At 43.7% G+C, this 18,879-nt stretch overlaps 1 pseudogene across 1 annotated transcript; it reads right to left on the bottom strand.

The window, feature by feature from the left end:
• Window positions 1-10,703: 10,703 nt before the first annotated feature.
• On the bottom strand, window positions 10,704-18,455 carry LOC310779716 (proteasome activator complex subunit 4B pseudogene; annotated as a pseudogene). Its single transcript has 2 exons — window positions 18,425-18,455; window positions 10,704-13,360 (listed from the first exon to the last, which is right to left on the bottom strand). The product of its transcript is annotated as a proteasome activator complex subunit 4B pseudogene (transcript).
• Window positions 18,456-18,879: the final 424 nt, after the last annotated feature.

An 18,879-nucleotide genomic window follows, 5' to 3' on the forward strand; every position in this document is an offset into this window, starting at 1 on the left:
GCCAGCCTCATCTTGGTGTCCTGCTTCACAATGAGTGGTGAAACTCTATTGAGCAGCACCTCAAATTCCTCTGCAGTCATCCTTAAGAGCTCTCTGAACCCCATTCTGTCCTCGATCTGTCAACATTGTAACACAAGGAAGCAAGGAAATTAAAGTCATGGCACTGAAGAAACGCGTTATGTTGACAGTGATGATGATTCGTGCGATTTAACGGTTGGTTAGCCGCTGGTCTAGGCAGCCAAAGTGTGTGTATTGTGTGTCGTTGTGGATTTTAAAATTAAAATAAACGCTGTCCGTCGCTACATATTCCAGGAGATTTATAAGTGCTAACGTTATTGACTAGCTAGTGGCTAGCCCCTATCAGGACTGCTAGGTATTAAAGCAGTCCTGATATGGGCTAGCTAGTGGCTAGCGTTAGCTAGTTGAGCGTCGCTCAAAAACATTATTTTTCAACTCACCTCAAGCTCCAGCTGCAAATTAAATAGGCCTTTCTGTCCCCGTCTTCTCAGCCATGACTTGACCCACAGCTTCTTCTTCTTTTCTTTCTTCTTCTCGGTGCAAAAAGTAGCACAGACGAGAGCAACCAACTTTCGCCTGCGGGCTACCTCCATGTTTGTTTTGGTCTGAAGTCACGTTCATAATCACGCGAGTTTGCGCGAGATCCGAAGTCTTCCAATGTGAATCTTCGGCATAATCTTCTAGTGTGTGGGGTTGCGTTTGAACAGACGCGATTGTGTGTGTGTCCCAACATTGAAATGTTAAAAAATCGGCTCTCTCTGTCCTGTAGTGTGTGGGCTCTCAAGATTTTTATAATCTTCAAGGATTTGAAAATCCTGTAGTGTGGGGTAGGCATTATATAGACTCCCCCTTGTGTTCAGGGTTGGCAGTCAAATTGGGTGAAATAGTTCTCAAATTAGACTATTAATTTTGATCTTAAAATTATTCCAATTGGTTAGGTTTAGAGTTTATGGTTTGGGCTAGGCTTAAAGCATACTACTTGATTTTTAAAGTGTCTGTCAAATTAGCTTTAGGCTATATGTGTGTGTGGGGTGCCATCTTGTCTCCGCAGTTTGACATTAGGTCCGACTCCCTTAGGTTAATCTTATCCTGTTCGTTTCTTATTTTCGAACCAGGACCCCCAGCAAAAGATTCCTATGGACGACCGTAGATTTACTGTATCATAGGAGGATGGCACTTTCCCATTCATCCATATTGACCTTTGACCTCATTGGGCCCTCCAAACTGTCAACAAGCCTGTCCAAACCTCCTCAACTGCACTATGTGCAAATGGCATGAACATACATACATAATTAAACATAATAACATTCTGTTAGGTGCAAATAGCATATACCTAATTAAACATACTATTGAACATTAGTCATACTCTCGAGTCTCGGGCAGATCCCAGACTCTGGAACGCCCTTCCCCAAGAAATCAGAACCTCAGAGTCCCTCATAGTCTTCCACTCCCGCCTCAAAACCCATCTCTTTTCCACCGCCTTCCCTTAGTCCCTCTGCTCCCTCCCCCCATCCTTGCTTGTGTGCTGTCTCTGTCTACTGTCTTGTCTCACCACTATCGCCCCCCCCCCCCACATAGTACTCAGTGTTTAGTGTCATCTCTGTCGTTATATGTTCACTAACGTCACCCCCCGCCCCCACCCCTATCCATTTTCATCAGACATCGCAATATGCCCGCAAAGATGGCCACCAAACGGACCCATGGGACACTATTTCAACGGGGTAACAACAAAATTTGTTTATTAGACACCTTGAGGAGTACAAAAATCTATGTTAGACAAATATATCTTTCGGGTGTGCGGGGACCCCCCGTTCCTACTAGACTGATAGGGTCACTGGGACAACTGTCGCAGAAAGGCACCTCTGCAACAACCCTAAACAAACCCTAACCCTAAAAATACAATTGGACTGATATCAGTGTTGACAAGACAAAGAGTCATTACTTCCACTATAAAAATACATTTTTAAAGTAAGATGGGGTCACTGGGACAACTGTCGCAGAAAGGCACCTCTGCAACATTGCTTTTTACTGGCACAAACACCACACAGGGGTCTAAATGTACCATCATAAATATAAGGAACACTCTAATTCATTACTTTTACTCTAAGAATAATTTTTAAAGTGAGGGAGGACTACCAGGATAAAGACAGTGACAAAGAGACTCCAACAGTGTCCTACTGCAATGGACAACCCCCAAAAAACACTAAAAAGTAAAGCCAATAGGCTACCAAAAATAATCCAAGCACATTAACTAATCAATTCTACTGAATAAATGTTTTGTGGAGACAGGGGTAACCACCAGTTAAGTATAAACATTACTAAACTATAGTAACAACAGTTAAAACACCCAACTTGTGGGGTATTGGACTTGGCCACACCCACACAGCTATATAAAGGACTCTCCTCCTGCTGGCTCTCTCTTCAAGTGCTACATGCCTGAGGCTGTAAGCAACAACAATTCCTGCTGGAATTGTATAGGAAGTATCTTTGGTAACTTTGCCTTCCAGCAAAAGATCTAGAATTGTCTTGAGTTTTGCCTTTAACATGCTTCCCATACTCGTGGATCCTGAAAGCACGTTAGGGCTGGAAGTGTAGATGATTTCTGTGACAACCATCACCCCTTCCTCAAGTTGGGCAGTAACTTCGTAAGGTTTAACTTCCTGCCATTGCACCATTTATTGAGGCTTGGGATGTTTACACTGTCTTTCTTCAGTGTGGACAATGATAGGCTGTTTTTGGCTTTTCTGTCTGCTCCCAAGGCCCCAGCAGGAATGTCTAGTTCCATGCTGGCATCCACTTCAGAATTCGAAATGGGGAAGCAAAATTTCCTCAGATTTTCATAAAACAAAATCAGTTCAACCCGACTGGCATTCACAAATAAGAACGTCCTCATCTTGCTAATATGACTCAATGAACCTTATTCAACTGTGAGCATTTGACTCAAAGTTACAATTATTTTTTTTCAAACACTTTTCACCGTATGAATGTGGGCGTGTGTAACAGCTCACCTTTAGATGTGTAGAAAACATCATTTATGATTAGATCCTGTCGGCGTGTCAGGAGATATAAATAATCAGTTGAATATGCTGCTGTGGAACAGATCCTTGTGCTCTCGGATTATGCATTTGACAAACTTAACAAACTGTATGGCAAGACAACATAAATGAACAATGTTTAGTGATTGTAGAGAAATATCTCTGTGCACCTGCAGAAAACTGCGAGCCAGGAATGCGCAAGACCACACCTGGTAGGCTATTTAGACCAGCAGAGTGGAAAGTCTGTGTGCCAAAAAATAAAAATAAAAACACTGCTCCGGGCCCGATACGCGCTTAACTAGAGTGTGCGTTGTCAAGGTGTAGCCTATTTCTTTGCGGAGTGGGGGAGAAAGCAAGTGGGACAGCTGTGCCCAGTCCCTGAGCAGCGGCTTGCGCGATTCGAACAACACAGAGTGCAAACATGTCTGTGATCCACAGCTGATTTTAGGATGTATCCAACGTTCACATTCCTGTATCTATCTGAATGCAGCAGGCTCGTGTTTACTGCTATAGCGAAATTATATGAAGACAGTGACATAATAAAAAAAAACTATGAGTTGAAACGTTTATTTCAAGCTGCAGGAATGCAGGAAACTCGGAGAAATATGGACTTGAAAATCCATTTCGGAGTGGGGGTGTTAAATCAATTTCAATTTCGGAGTGGGGGGGTTTCTGAGTGGGGGGGTGTCGGAACGGTGGTGTTTCGGAATGGAAGGCGGTCCCCCCCAGCGGAAGCACCTACCGCAACTACAAACGGGCTCTCTGTGCAGATGATGGCTGTGGTTGATGCGAATTCTGCTGGTCAACACCGCCCAGATCCCGTTTGTGCCGTGCATAAATGACTTGGCACTCCTCCGCCTGCACCCGTTGTTGGGCTGAGCTACGCACCCCTGTCGAGAATTGCATGCCCACCATATTTCGGGGCTGTTTTAACTTAAACATGGGCAAATTCGGCCCAGGACCACGTGTGGCGTGTAGCACCCGCGGGGGCAGGCGTACGTGTGACTTGGGCACATTATCAAGATAAAGCTGTGGATTAAAACTCACAACAGCTGACCACAGTAAAAAAAAAAGAATGAATAAAGAGGGTTTCCCTCATCTTTCACTTGACACTAACCTCGCATCACCTCCAGGCTCAGAGGAGAATAGAGTAGGCTACCGTACCGTAGGGTTGATGTATTTTTGTAGGCTTAACCAGAAATCGCAGCCATTTTGGTTCTTCAGTGGAAAAGGCTATGGGGATTTCACTTAAATGCATCAAATAAGGTCTGTGGTTACAAAAGTAGATGGGTGCGCAAATTTTGGTTCAGCACGATAATCATCACAAACATGAATCACTATTATGCCTTTTGAAGCATTTTCTAAAAATCGCGTAAAAAAAAAAAAAAAAAAAGGCATTTATATCCCAAAATTCACGTTTGTGAAGATGCCCAAGCTACATCAGAAATATGACTTTGACCCATCTAAACTCATGTAACTCATGACGCGTCTGTGACCTCGTTCTGGTGTCCACCTGTTCCTAATTTAGCCTTCCTACATTAAATGCTGTTGTAGTGGAGCCCAGCGTCGTCAGAGGCTGCTTGGCTCAGGCTAGACTGCAGTAACATGTAACACGAGTCACATGATTTTAGATGGGTCAACGTAATATTTCTGGTGTATCTTGCACATTCTATGACCAGACGAGTTGAAATATATTCTCATGTCATGGTGTCTTTGTGTCATTGATAAACCAGAATCACAATTATTTTATTCTGCCATATTATGTGTGCACATACACGGACATTGTCTTGGTGGGGGTCATGCCTATGTTCCCCGGGTTCTATGTTCCCCGCTCCCGAAAAAGGGTCCTAGGTTCCCCGGGTCCTATGTTCCCCGCTCCCGAAAAAGGGTCCTATGTTCCCCGCTCGTATGCGTAAAGTCGGCGAGTGCAAACCACAATATCTCAAGGTTGTGAGACTTCATTGACAGACTGCATGAGGGAAAGCTCCAGTCTATAGGCTCAGATATATGCACAAGGAGGACTTACCCCCTAGATATGTATCAGAACAGTGATTTGAAAATACCTATGGAAAAAACCAAGAAATGACATATGCTCTTGTCTATACTAGACTCTTTGGCTGTGTTCAAGTCAAGATTTTTTTTCGGAAATCGACGCCATTACAGTTTGCCTACTGCCTCAAAAATAATTTATTTGATAGGGGCAATATCTTTATAAATATCAACAACTAGCCAACGCTGGTGGCCTGTATGGAAACAGAAAATCTGAAAATGGTTGAAAGTTATATCAATTTGGTAATTCAGTGGCGAACTAGAAATTTAATTATTTTTCTGCATGTATCTCTATGGCAGGTGTCAAACTACGTTACGAGAGCAAAGTGACATGGGCTCGTTACAGCAGCACACCGCACAATAGGAGAAACCCCCCGCTCTGGGGTAACACAATGCGAGATTTATCCACGTCATTCCCTCGTACAACTAGCGATAAACCGCGCAATGAAATCTGTTTTTAATTTGCGTTTTGGGGCTTTTCGTGATTCTTGTTAAAAGTTGTGCAAAAGTTTTCCTCTCAGCGCAGTTGCAGGCTGCGCCTCCTCCCTCCTCCCAGACCCTGGCTGGCAAAACAGCCTGGCTCCTGCATGCATGGGGCGCTCTGTAACATCACGGCGCAACAAACAAACACAGACAGAAATAGCTGGTGTGCGATTTTTCTGCTCAATATAGTCTAAGATGGTGCCGCGTCTATGTGCCGACAGGCCGCAATGCCAATAGCCCACAAGCAGAACCAGCTGAGCGAGGCGGCGGTGGAGCTAACCTCTCCCAGCCCCCACGCCAAACCTAACCTCCCCCCATGCCTAAACCTAACCTCCCCCAGACCCTAACCCAAAACCTAACCTCTCCCAGCCCCCACGCCAAACCTAATCTCCCCCCATGCCATGCCTAAACCTAACCTCCCCCACACCCTAACCCAAAACCTAACCTCTCCCACCCCCACGCCTAAACCTAAGGTCGGCATTGCGGGTGGTCGGCATAGCGGGTGGACCCCGTCTAAGATTGGGTACAGGATTGAGGGAATCCCGCATCTTTTTGCAAAGGTGCGACTGGACAGGACGCTTTTCACAGACGGGCACAGTAGCTGAGTAGCCTGCTATAGTCGGATCTCTCCTCCTCCTCCTCCGCCCATTCACAGTCTGTCTGCTGTGCGCACCCCCGCGGGTGCATGAGAGTGCAGACTCTCCCGTTTGACTGGCCGAGAGAAAGTGCTTCCAAGTCGGACTGATAATATAAACAACATAATTAGAGCTTATCCAGGTAAGATATTTATAATGTAATGACACATTCAGCGATAAACTGTCTACAATGAAGACATATGTCAAATATGACAACGTGGTGTTCAGTATTTAAGAGCACAGGAGCTACTTGCTTACGTGGAGGCGCGCGCCCCTGGAGCTTGGTGCTAGTGCATGAGGTTACAGTACGACTCTCTCCCGCCCGCTCCCGCCTGCCTGGGCTGGAGACAGCTGCTTCCAACTCGGACTGATAATATATACATCATCATTCGAGCTTATATAAGATATTAATAAAGTAGTGACACATTCAGCGGGAAACTAACTATAATTAAGACATGTGCCAACTTTGACGACGTTTGGTTCAGTATTTTAAGAGCAAACTTCAATAGGAATAGGCTTGGAGTTCTGAGGAGCCGAAAGGGTACAGGGGGGGTAGGGGAGTAATTATCTTGAAATCCCATAGTCTTTGGGGGCACTGTGATGTCAGTGTGCCCCTAATCTCCCATTCATTTGAGAAAGAAAAAAAAGCAGTGTTCGACCTTTAGAGGGCGCTTATGCCAGTTATGCTGCTGAAAAATGATACAAATGGTAAAATGGCAACAGTTTGGTGTCAAATGTGGAAATTCTGACCAGAATTCTTCACACATCACCCCCAAAGTCATATATTGGTTAAAAGCTGAAAAAAAGTGTTTTGGATGTAAGTTCTCCTTTAACTCATTGAGTGCCATGGACGTCTTTCGACGTCCAATTAAATAGTGACGTAGAGTGCCACGGACGTCTTTCGACGTCCAATGCGTTTTTTGACGGTGGGACGTCGATCAAAGCCTTCCGCATCTCCTGTACAACTATTATAGCTATTGGAGGTCTATAACCTATTTTACAGAACCCTTAGGTGGCGACAGTGCTCTCCAGGTTAACAGAAAGGCAGAGAAAAACAGAATAAGTCTTTGGGGAAACGGAAATCGCATCGCATCCGTATGCATCGATATGCATGAAGCGTTTTAACGTTAGATGTGCCTACAGCAGCAGCAGCCAATCTGCTCCCACAATTGAGCTCCTCCATGTCCGCTGCAACAGCCAATTCGCATGATCAGCCGTGGATTTGTTATTATTCTCAACTGGAAGCATAGGAGCCGGTGACAAACACACGCGGAAGCTGTAAAAAAGCTGGATGTCGCGCACATAGACGGTCGCGCACCCTCACAGTGCAGAGCAAACTCAGCAGAGAGCCACCTCCCATAAGGAGGAGTGTGCAGTTGAGGAGTGGGAGGGGGGGGGGGGGGGGCACGCAGAGCAGCACACAACACACAACACCCAGACAGACCCAGGCAGCAGGACATTAGCTTCAGAGTCAGTGATGTGTTTGAAATGTTTAATTTCACAAAAGGGCCAATATCTCAGCTTCTAGAAAAAAAGAGGCTCTTTTTTGTTAAATCAAGCTATCTTCTCCGGCTGATAACTAAAGAACGGAAAATGATATCAATAAACCTGTTTTTGCTGATGATAGAAAAGAGTCTCATCGTTCTTTTTGCGTGTTCATTGTTTACATAGTAATATCACACAATATTCTGTGGGCCTCGAGAAATCACTGAAAAAAGCTCTGAAACTCTGGCACAGGGAGCGTCCGTTCTCCAAAAGTGGCTGGCACTCAATGAGTTAAGCAGCAGGAGCAGCAAAATGCTATCCATAATATTACATTTTTCAGAGAGAGAGAGAGATCAATATTTGCAACATTCACGCAGCACAAATCGCCTCTGCCTATATAACCCACAGACATGCACAAGTTCTGTAAAGCCATTCAAATAAATTGTTTAATTTCGCTTTCCTCTGCAACAGGCTACTTCCCACAGGCTACTTCGCAAGCATAATGGGCGAAGAAAAAAGAAAGCGAAATAATAAGTGTTATATCACTACGTGGCCGACATATGCTTCTCTAGCCTCTGTATAAATGTTACAAATTGCTACAAAAAACGTTCTTATCGTGGGTGGCATTGTGCCAGGAAAACATGAGGCATAGCCTACTGCGCCATAGCGCATCGCAGAAACTTTTGCAAGCCGAACCCCATATTTTCAAGATGAGCCAGAGACCCGAGGCAGTGCACTGTAGTATGGAGTCATGCTGAAAAAGGTGCGCCGTCTCTGGGCAGTGGGTGTTGGGTGCTGGGGGTGAAGTGGAGGCGTCCGGCGGTGCGCTACTCACCGACTTTACGCATACGAGCGGGGAACATAGGACCCTTTTTCGGGAGCGGGGAACATAGGACCCTTTTTAGCAGGAGCGGGGAACATAGAACCCGGGGAACATAGGTACGCTCCCGTCTTGGTGTAGAAGGCGCACACGTTACATAAGATATATAAACAAGATGACATTTTTAAAGTTTCCAATTTTTTTAAATTAATTGTCTTTGTGGATGACACAAATATTTTATGTTCAGGGGAGAATTTACAACAGCTTATTGATATGGTCAAAGTTGAATTGCTAAAGTTAAAGGGTTGGTTTGACTCTAATAAATTATCCTTAAATTTGAGTAAAACCTAATTTATGATATTTGGCAATCGAAATGTAAATTCTAATATTCACGTAGAAATCGACCATGTAGAGATTGAAAGAGTTTATGAAATCAAATTCCTGGGTGTTTTAATTGACCACAGACTCTGCTGGAAACCTCACATTAAATACTTGTGTACCAAAGTGGCCAGAAGTATTGGGATAATGGGCAAAATTAGATACTTCTTGAATCAGAAGGCACTGCACACTTTGTATTGGGCACTTGTTGATCCATACCTGTGTTACTGTGTTGAAGTATGGGGTAATACCTATAAAAGCACCTTATATAAGATTTGCACTTTACAAAAAAGAGCAGTAAGGATAATTAACCATTCCGGGTATCGTGACCATACCAATAAGTTGTTCATACATTCGTTTATTTTGAAATTTATGGATTTAGTTAAGTTTTAAACTGCCCAATTTGTTTTTAAAGCTAATAAACACATGTTACCAGGACACATTCAAAGGCTATTTAGTGAGAGAGATGGGAACTACTACTTAAGACAACAACATAATTTTAAGCAACCTTTTTTCCATACTACTCTAAAAAAAAATGTGTGTATCAGTTTGGGGGGTGTCGCTTTGGAATGACCTGGATGAAGAAATTAAATTGTGCAAGAACATCAAACATTTCAAACGCTTCTATAAAAAATCACTCATTGGTAAATATGTGGAAATTGACAGTGTTTTGTAATTTGTAATTTAATGGTGTTTGTATTTGTTTTATCTGTTACTATGCAACAAATTTTTAATTGAACTTTCATTCGCTTAAATTTAATCTCATTTACTGTTATATTTACAATGCAAATTTTTCATGTGAATTCCTTATACGCTTTGATTTTATCTGAACTGTAAACTGCTGGGATTGTTCATATTTTTAAGTTGGATAATGTAAAGAGGGGGCCGAACAAGATAAGCTATGGCTTCTTTCTGCCCCTTCTCGAACTATATCATAATGTAACTGCTACGTTTTCTTTGTCTTTGACTGTTCGAGATAAATAAAGATCAAAAAAGATATATAAACCAATACAAAGAAAAATACAATAACAACACAATAAATATGCACAAGTTTAAATATTATACAAGATATGGACAGAGTATAGGACGAATCAGCGTGACGTGACTTGCCACCCAGAAATGCGGAACCCGCGGCAGTTAATAGTATGAGTTGTGCCAAACAAACGTTAATATCTCAAAAACTATACATCGCTTATATTTTGACATTCTGAGTGAGAGCAGAATTAGCTCAAGAGTTTGATGTATAATATATGCGTCTCGTGTTAAAGTTGTGTGAACTGTCGCAGTTTTTAAAATGTAAAAAGAGTTAGCCGGCTACAGTCAGACACACAAGCCTCGCGCCACTTGGGCTCCGTAGGGTTCCATTGCCGTTGCCACCCAGTGACGCGGTTTGTTTACCAAAATGCTGCTCGGCTGATCCCTCGTATTGAGACTAATAAAGTAGTGCTCCACTACTTTGTGACGTAACTGCCCAACAACAACAACAGTGGTAAACTCAGCTAAGTTGGATTTGCACAGGCACCAACGTTACTCAAAGATATATTATGCTTATATTTATATTTTCATATTATTATAAAATCTGAAACAGAATTACTAGTAAAAATTACACAGTAGTGTATAGACAGGGTTAGACCAGGAAGCTTGTTATTATTTATTATTTATGGAGAAGGGGTGGGAGTTAATAAGTTTTACTTCTTCCCACTCCTTTTCGAATATGTATATATTCTATTTTTCTTTGTTTCTGAAATGGCTTTTATTTTATTATTTTGCTTTCATATTCGAAATAAACACTTCAATCAATCAATCAATAATAGAGAAGAGAGACTTGGTGTCATCCTCAGAGTGCTCCAGAATGTAATGCAGCAGCTGTCTCATGACACTACAGATGGCGTCTCTGTAGTTCTCTCTGGACGCATCATACTGCATTCCTGTATAGAGGTGGGTCTCATCTAGATTCACCATGCTGTGGACTAGTTCAGGGATGGGCTCTCCTTTCAGGCGAGGCATGAGACTCCCAGCCCCTAGGAGGCAGTGCTGAACAATGGCCAGGCTCTGTAGGACATCATCTCTGCTCATGTCTTGTTCCCCCTGTGCGAATCTCTTGAGGCGCTGGAGCTCTGGCTGGAGGATCAGGTCCAGAACATAGAAAGCAAAGGAGGTCTCCTCCACACCGGGCACATGCCACCGGATATTCAGGTTCCACAGGTCCCCAGGTCGACCCCAGTCCTTGATGGGCAGGTAGTCAGTGATGGGCTGATGGAAGCCTCCTGGTATACTACAGTACTCTGTGGGGTAGATGAGGGCGGAGGAGCGAAGGATGTGGTGCAGCAGGTTGCAGGCCAGAGTGTAGCCCTGCTTGCACTTTAGGCGGAGGGTGAGCTGCAAGATCTGGAGCAGCTCAGAGCGATAGGGCAGGGTCTTGTCACCATCCACCCGAGTCACCTCGGACAGTAGCTGGAGATTCCACAATAACTCCTTGTCAAGCTCCTCCTCCTACAGCACTTCTTCATTGACGGCAATTTGGTTTATGGCGTTGCAGCAGTGTGGCACAAAAAGCTTGAGTGACTCCGCAGGGTGACACTTGGAGGCAGCTCTGCACATGTCAGCTACCATTCTCCCAGAGACACGTGTCTCAAAGATGTTGGTGGTGGCAAAGTTAAAAACCTTGTCCAGAGCCACCTTGAAGATGTCCAAGGAGCACTGTGTGAGGATGGTGCTGAAGGTGGAGGACAGGCCTAGCTCCACCAGACTCTCCAAGTGAGTCATTTTCTCTGTCTCCGTCTCCTCTCGAGTTTGCTCCAGAGTGCTGCTGTCTATCAGTGCAAAGCACCTGTCCATGAACTGAAGGGCAAAGTCTTCAAACTCTGCTGAAGCTGAGCACATCTCTCTCTCCACCTCCGTCAAGTCGGTTCTTTCATGTAGGGCAGACGAACAGTCCACCAAAGGCACAAGAGTCACAAATGTAGCAATAAACTGGAATGTTATCATGCACTTGCTGAAGTCGTTGGGGTCGACCCCGGGCAGGGCCCTCATGAGCAGGGGCAGCATGTGTGTGGGGCCCTCAGGGAAGCGCTGTCCTCCCGACACCAGGCTCCGGGCCACACCGATCATGCAGCTCAGAGTGGCTGTCAGCTGGTGGGGCTCCGTCAGAGTCTCCATAGCAGGGTATGTCTTCTCCAGCACGGGGGGAATGACCAGCTCGGGCCTCATCAGAGCCAGGTTCTGCAGGGCCTGGGCTGCGTCCAGACTGCCCGTCTTGCTGAACATGGCCAGCAGCACGGGCTGCATCATGCTCTCCACAAAGTCCGTGATGTCTTGCTCGGTGAGCTGGTGACTGTGGGGGACGGGCGTGAGCCAGGAGGGCTTCCTGTAGCGCTCCCTGTGGAGGCGGCGCACCACGCTGGCCGGCAGGCGCTGGAGCAGCTTCATCAACCAGCGGCCATGGTTAGACGGGTGGAAGAAGGATGTAATGCTGTTAAAAAGGCCACTGAGCTGTGCTTGGGCTTGCTTGCTGGGTCCTCCCAAGAGGGATGAGACCCAGAGCACCACATGGCTGATGTCGTAGGCATTGGTGACATATCGTGGGACCAACATGGAACTGGTCCCCACTGGGAGATTCAGACTCCTCAGGATTCTGGTGAAAATCTTGGGGATATAAGGGTCCCAGTCAATGTAGCCAATGTTGTCATTGGCCAAGCGAGCAAAGAGGTTGACCAGATGCACTTCCCAGCCTGGGAGGTTCTGTACGGACACCCACAGGCTGATCAGCTCATCAAACCACAACTTGAAGCCCTTGTGGTGCCGCTCGCGGGGCAGGGTGGTGGGCAGATAGAGCTCAAAGTAGCTGATCGCTCTTTGCATCGTGACATCAAAGGGGCAGAGTAGTGGCCGCCACTCCTCCAGCATCTCCTGAGTAGCTGACTCTGGGAAATATGGTCTACAGCTCTTCACAAGCGTTTTCAACACACTTTCCACAGAGTTTGGAAACCAGTTAAGGCCAAGATGCTCGGTCTTGGAGTACAGGATCCTGTCCTGCAGCTCGTACAGCGGCCTCCAAGGCAGCTCCAGGTCCTCCCGTGAGAGTAGTTCTCTTTTCTTTAGGAGGTTGATAAGCAGGCGTGCAAGGCCCTGCATCATGCTGATCTCCAGTTTAGGGACTGTCACTAGCTCATAGAGCAACTTGATGAACAGCACGTGGTCCTCTTTGCTGAACTTCCGTCCATACAGCCGCATGTACGTGGAAAGTTTCCTTGTCCAGAACAGCACCCCGGGCCATATCTCTCTGAGCTGGACTGCTCGGCTCAAGTTCCCCTTTATTTTACTCAGTAAATCATTGGATTCGCTGTCTAACCTATCCGCGTACGGCAGCAGTTTGTTGTACACGATGTCTTTTTGAGGGACAAATCCTAATGTGTCAGACGCTGCTTTTGAATAGACAGCTTTTGTAAGGCAGTAGCCTGAATTAGACACCAGGTGTCGTCGTTACGTTGTTATTCCACGGAGAATTCACCGCTGACTTTCCCTTTTGTGTGTCAAACTGTCAAAGTCAATCAATCAGAGAGAGGTAACTATTTCAAATGTTGACTTGTGACCTGTGATCATTTTATACCAAAGGGACCAGAGAGGAAAAAGATTAAAAAAAAAAGGAAAAAAAAAAGATCTACTGGATCTCCATTAGATGGGGTGGGGCTCTCTTTTCTCTTGCAGCCCCTTGCAGGGTGTATTATTTTGTACATAAAACAATATTAGTGCAGCTTTAAGTCAGTATCTTATTTAGAGTATAGGTGTGATGTTCAGATTTGTTTTTCATATGTAATGAATGGATGTTAATGATATAGCGCCCCCCATTCTTTTAAAGCTGTATAGATTGATAAGTTATATATTTATCCTGGAGCAGAGATGGGCGAAAATACATCATAAAGTATTTTGATACAAATTACAAATACTTGCTCAAAAAATGTATCACAATACAAATACAAAATACTCGTCTGAAAAATGTATTTGAGATACAAATACGTATTTTGTATTTTGAAAATACATAAAAATACATTTTATAAAAACTGATAAAGAGCTGCAACAATTAGTAAATCCATCAATTCATTGCCAAATATTACATTAATTGCCTATTTTGATCATCTGTTCATCATTTTGAGCCATTTCTGTAAGGAAAATGTCCTAATTGTCTGATTCCAGCTCATCAAATGTGAAATTTTCTGGTTTCCTTAGATGGTAAATCATCTCTTAGTCCTCTGACAGTATTCTCCTTTGTGTACTAGGGTTGGCACCATGTACGATGGCATCGACCATCGTCAATGGGCCGACCCCCATCGACCTCTGACACTTCTACATCGGACCATCGTGATTATCTGTTCGAATTAAAAATTTGGCAGATTTAATAATAAAAAAGGCTATCTCCACTCAACCACGACACACGGGGGACGCACAGGCGGCATTAAACAAGCGGCAAAGCGTACCTTATCCCCAGTTCAGAGAAGTGGTAAAGCGGAGAGGAAGAGAAGATAAGCAGAAGTCGGTTGTGTTGTGAAAATGTTAAGAAAGAAGAAACTTCACGTTCTTTCCTGTTTGCAACCCAATGTGAGTAATGTTACAAGTCTTCAACTGTGAATTCAACTCGCCTGTTTCCAGGAACTCTCTCCATTACATACTGTGTACAGGCTGCCTGCTGCTGTGTTTCTATCTCTCCTTAACGTAACCAAATGTTAGGTTCAAAACTGAGCCCACACAAATCTAACATTAGCCACCAGTAATTCTGCCCCTTTTCCGCCACCTATTTAAATTAAACACACACACGTTGTTGGTCACGATCTGTAACGTTAACGTTTGATTGTTTTGCGCCTTTCAATATTGCTCGTAGTGATAGCCTACTGTTTGAATTGCCTGGCTCTGTGCTGTAGTAGTAGCCTATCCCGCTGGTCTCTCATGACATGTAGAGCTCAGCTGTCCTGTTGTAAACGTGAACGTACATTGCAGTGGCGCAGCCAAACGGCACCACATGGACTTCATAAATCATTAATTAACCCCACCCCCCGTCAACCACGATGCCAACGTCCATCGCAATGTTTCACTGTGGAACCATCGCAATGGTTATTTAGGTGACATCGCATTACAGTACAATACATTACAGTTCTTTCATTTCAGTTTTAGCTGTTTTTCAGCACAGCTAATTTCTCCCTCACTTCAGCTGTTAATCACCTTCTGCGAGGGCTTTTGACTTACAGGCAGCATTTCTACATGTTAACCTCAAGCTTTGGAACTTTGACCATGTTAGCCCTAGATATCTGACATCATAACAGTATCCCTGGAGATGATGCGCCATGGCTGCAGTTATGGAAATCGCGGGCTCCAAATGTGCAAATGTGCGCCATCGGCTCATACTACAGAGTTGCTCGAGTGACATCACTGATGACATCACAACTGCCTGAGTAACATCACAGTTGAGCAATCAGTGGCTCGAGTGACATCACTGATGACATCACAATTGATCAAGTGACATCACTGATGACATCACAATCGTGACCCACACTGCCGCCCCACACACTGCCACCCACTTTGCCTATTTTAATTAAGAAGATAATTAGTTGTGTCTTGATACATACAATATGATACACTGGTTTGAATATGCAGTAAACTGTTTCATTTGCAGATAGGCCAGTGCATGCAATATCTAATCATCAATTTATATTAGTAATTTATCTCTGGGGGAATTTCCACCAACACAAGGCTTCATACTAGACGAAGAAGTGATGTGAAGTCTGACTCAAGACTCACCCTACTCTGCCTCTGATTTGTTGTTGAGTTTGTTCTGAGGGTAAGCCAATCAGAGGTAGAGTAGAAGTGACATGTCACATTTCTTTCCTCCACAGTTTAAACCTGTGTCAATGGTAAGAATGTGTCAATTTGAGAATAAAATTACATAAAATTAAAGAAAAAAGTATTGTATGTATTTAAAATACACAAAATACAAGGTCTGAAAGTATCTTGATACAAATTACATCTTATTTTTCTCGGTCCAGCCAAATACAAATTACAAAATACACAAATGTAGTTGAAATACGTATTTTAAATACATGTATTTAAAATACTGCCCATCTCTGTCCTGGAGTTGATATTGTATCTTTTAAAGCTTGGTCTTTTACCAATTTATGCAACAATAAACATTGAATTTATTCAGCAAGCTGTCAGTCGTGTTTTTATAACGATGTGATCATTTTTGTCATTCCGGTAATGTTTAGAGTCATCTGTTCTATATAGTCCTTCTTGTACTATTGATCAGTCAAGTAATGGTTCACTGAAACTGTATCACAGCATCATTCTAATTAGAGCCATGGATGGAGAACTGAACAGGTCAGCTGGGCACAGGCCCAGAGGCCCCAAAGCTCAGGAGGCCCTGAGACAGAGCCTGATAGTCTGAACTACATGATGTTGTCACTAACTTATAGCCCTATAGTCAAAGGGCTTAGTCATGTATATCATTCATCCTATAACATGTAAGGTTGTCTTGACTTGTTGCGTTGGTATGAAACCACAGCAGGTCACTTCCTTTATCACACGCCTGTGTTTCTCTGAGAGGTGTCATAATGCGTCAATACGCAAATGAAACCTCATCCTGTTTAACACTTTGTTTCTCTGTATAGATGCTATTGCATCAGCATCATCACGGTGGCCGCGGTCATGCCGTCCTGCACGCACAGCAGCTGACAGCTAGTAACGGCCTTATTGTCTTTCTGTTCTATTACTAAATAGCGATGGTGATGACAGCAATAAAAACCCCAGAGTTGTTGTTTGTATGCTGCCGTTAATGCCTGTAATAATAAACAAAAGAAACAATGAGGTGAACAGACTTTGCTGTGAGGAGCTGTCAGAAAGTTTCACCTGTCTCTCCTAACTATCCTCACATCCACTAGGTAGAGAAAGCATAGAAACAACCACAGGGACTTTCTTGCTGTCATTACTACAGCCATGTATAACGCAGGCCACCATCCAAACACAACAGGAACGATAGAGATAACGCTAACGGTGGCTAGCTTCCTATAAGCACTGCTCTCACATACAGTAAGCTGTCACGTGAGAGCGCTATGTCAACCACATGGCCGCAGCGACCGTGATGACGCTGATCCAATACTATCTATTGCTCATTGGTTTCACACTCATTCACAAACACCCACCCACCACACACACACACACACACACACACACACACACAGAGACACACACACACACACACATACACACACACACACGTAAACATCACACCTGTCTCAAGTACATTTTTTGTAAGTCTTGTTATCATAACTTATAACTAAATCATAATCTAACTTGTAATCAATTTCAAGTTCAATAATAAAATAAATAATATAAAGTAAGCATAAAGTTCAACAAATGTAAATTGTCTCCTAATCCACTTTATACCAGATGTAATTCTGGTTCAGGATCGAGTTCAAATCATCTCAGTCACTTTCGCTGTTGGCTCCTCAATGCCCAGATAATTCTATTAATGATGTGTTGGTGTTTAGGTTGTGTGGGCAATCATATCTTGGCAATTAACCCTCACTTCCCCAGTTTCTTACACAGATGAGTTAACACCACCAGAGATAGCTGTGTGAAAATCCCAATCTAATGCTCGCCAATATCTGTGTCAATGGTTGTGTTCTCTGTGGATTTACATTGTGAACTGCCTCCTGCAAACTGGGTGTACTAAAATACTAAATGACACCTTGTGTGTTGTGAGCTCTGGCATCAGGGTGGTTATAACACTGTCTAAATCATCAGTGTGGTTATAACACTGTCTAAATCATCAGTGTGGTTATAACACTGTCTAAATCATCAGTGTGGTTATAACACTGTCTAAATCATCAGTGTGGTTATAACACTGTCTAAATCATCAGTGTGGTTATAACACTGTCTAAATCATCAGTGTGGTTATAACACTGTCTAAATCATCAGTGTGGTTATAACACTGTCTAAATCATCAGTGTGGTTATGACACTGTCTAAATCATCAGTGTGGTTATAACACTGTCTAAATCATCAGTGTGGTTATAACACTGTGTACATTTTGCTAGTATCACATCAGCGGTTCTCACGTAGGCCTTATACGTGTTAAAGACAAACTGTGAAATGGAGTCGTTTCCACTCATGCTGACAATAAGTGACTGAGCTTGTTTCTTCTCTGTCTCTATAGTTACCAGACAATTATTAAATGATGCAAATATCACTTTTAACTGTTAAGATCAAATATAGCTGACCACGTCTGATTAAAAAACGAGTTTTGAGATTTCCCTTCTGTACTAGAATGTGACGTGTGCCCAGGTTTACACACACCTGCAGTAGTGTTAGTATTGCTATCAGACAGTTTAACGTGACTTCTGTGTCCTCCACAAATACACTTTTATTATTTTCAATAGCAACTCTTGTGGTAACCAGGGAGCTAGTTATGATCATTCATGTTTTCTCCTGTTTTATTGTACATATACTCTACTATAGTCAGCACATCACCCCCACCCTCATCCACCTCCACTGTCAAGTTCCGCATCTCCTACAAACTCCTCCTCCTCACTTACAAATCCCTTCATGCACTCGCCCCCAATACCTTCTCCACCAAACACACTCCATCCCAGAACCTGTGGTCCTCAGGTCTGCTGTCCATCCCCCGTACCAGACTAAAAACTTTCTGGGACAGAGCCTTCAGTGTGGCAGCCCCCACCCTCTGGAACTCTCTCCCTCGGGTTGGACACTTTCAAAACAACCCTCAAGACCCACCTCTTCACTTTGGCCTTTCCCCATGAGTTAGTTTTAGTTTAGTTAGTTTAGCCATCCCTTTGTTTTGTTTGATTTTGCCCCCCCCCTGCCCCCTCTCCTGTAAAGCGACCTTGAGTTTTATGAAAGGCGCTATATAAATTCAAGTTATTATGATTATGATTAGTATTATTATTATTATCATTATTATTATAGTATAC

The sequence above is a fragment of the Poromitra crassiceps genome (genome assembly GCF_964638095.1).
Source record: "Poromitra crassiceps genome assembly, chromosome: 7".
Classification (NCBI taxonomy): Eukaryota; Metazoa; Chordata; class Actinopteri; order Beryciformes; family Melamphaidae; genus Poromitra; species Poromitra crassiceps.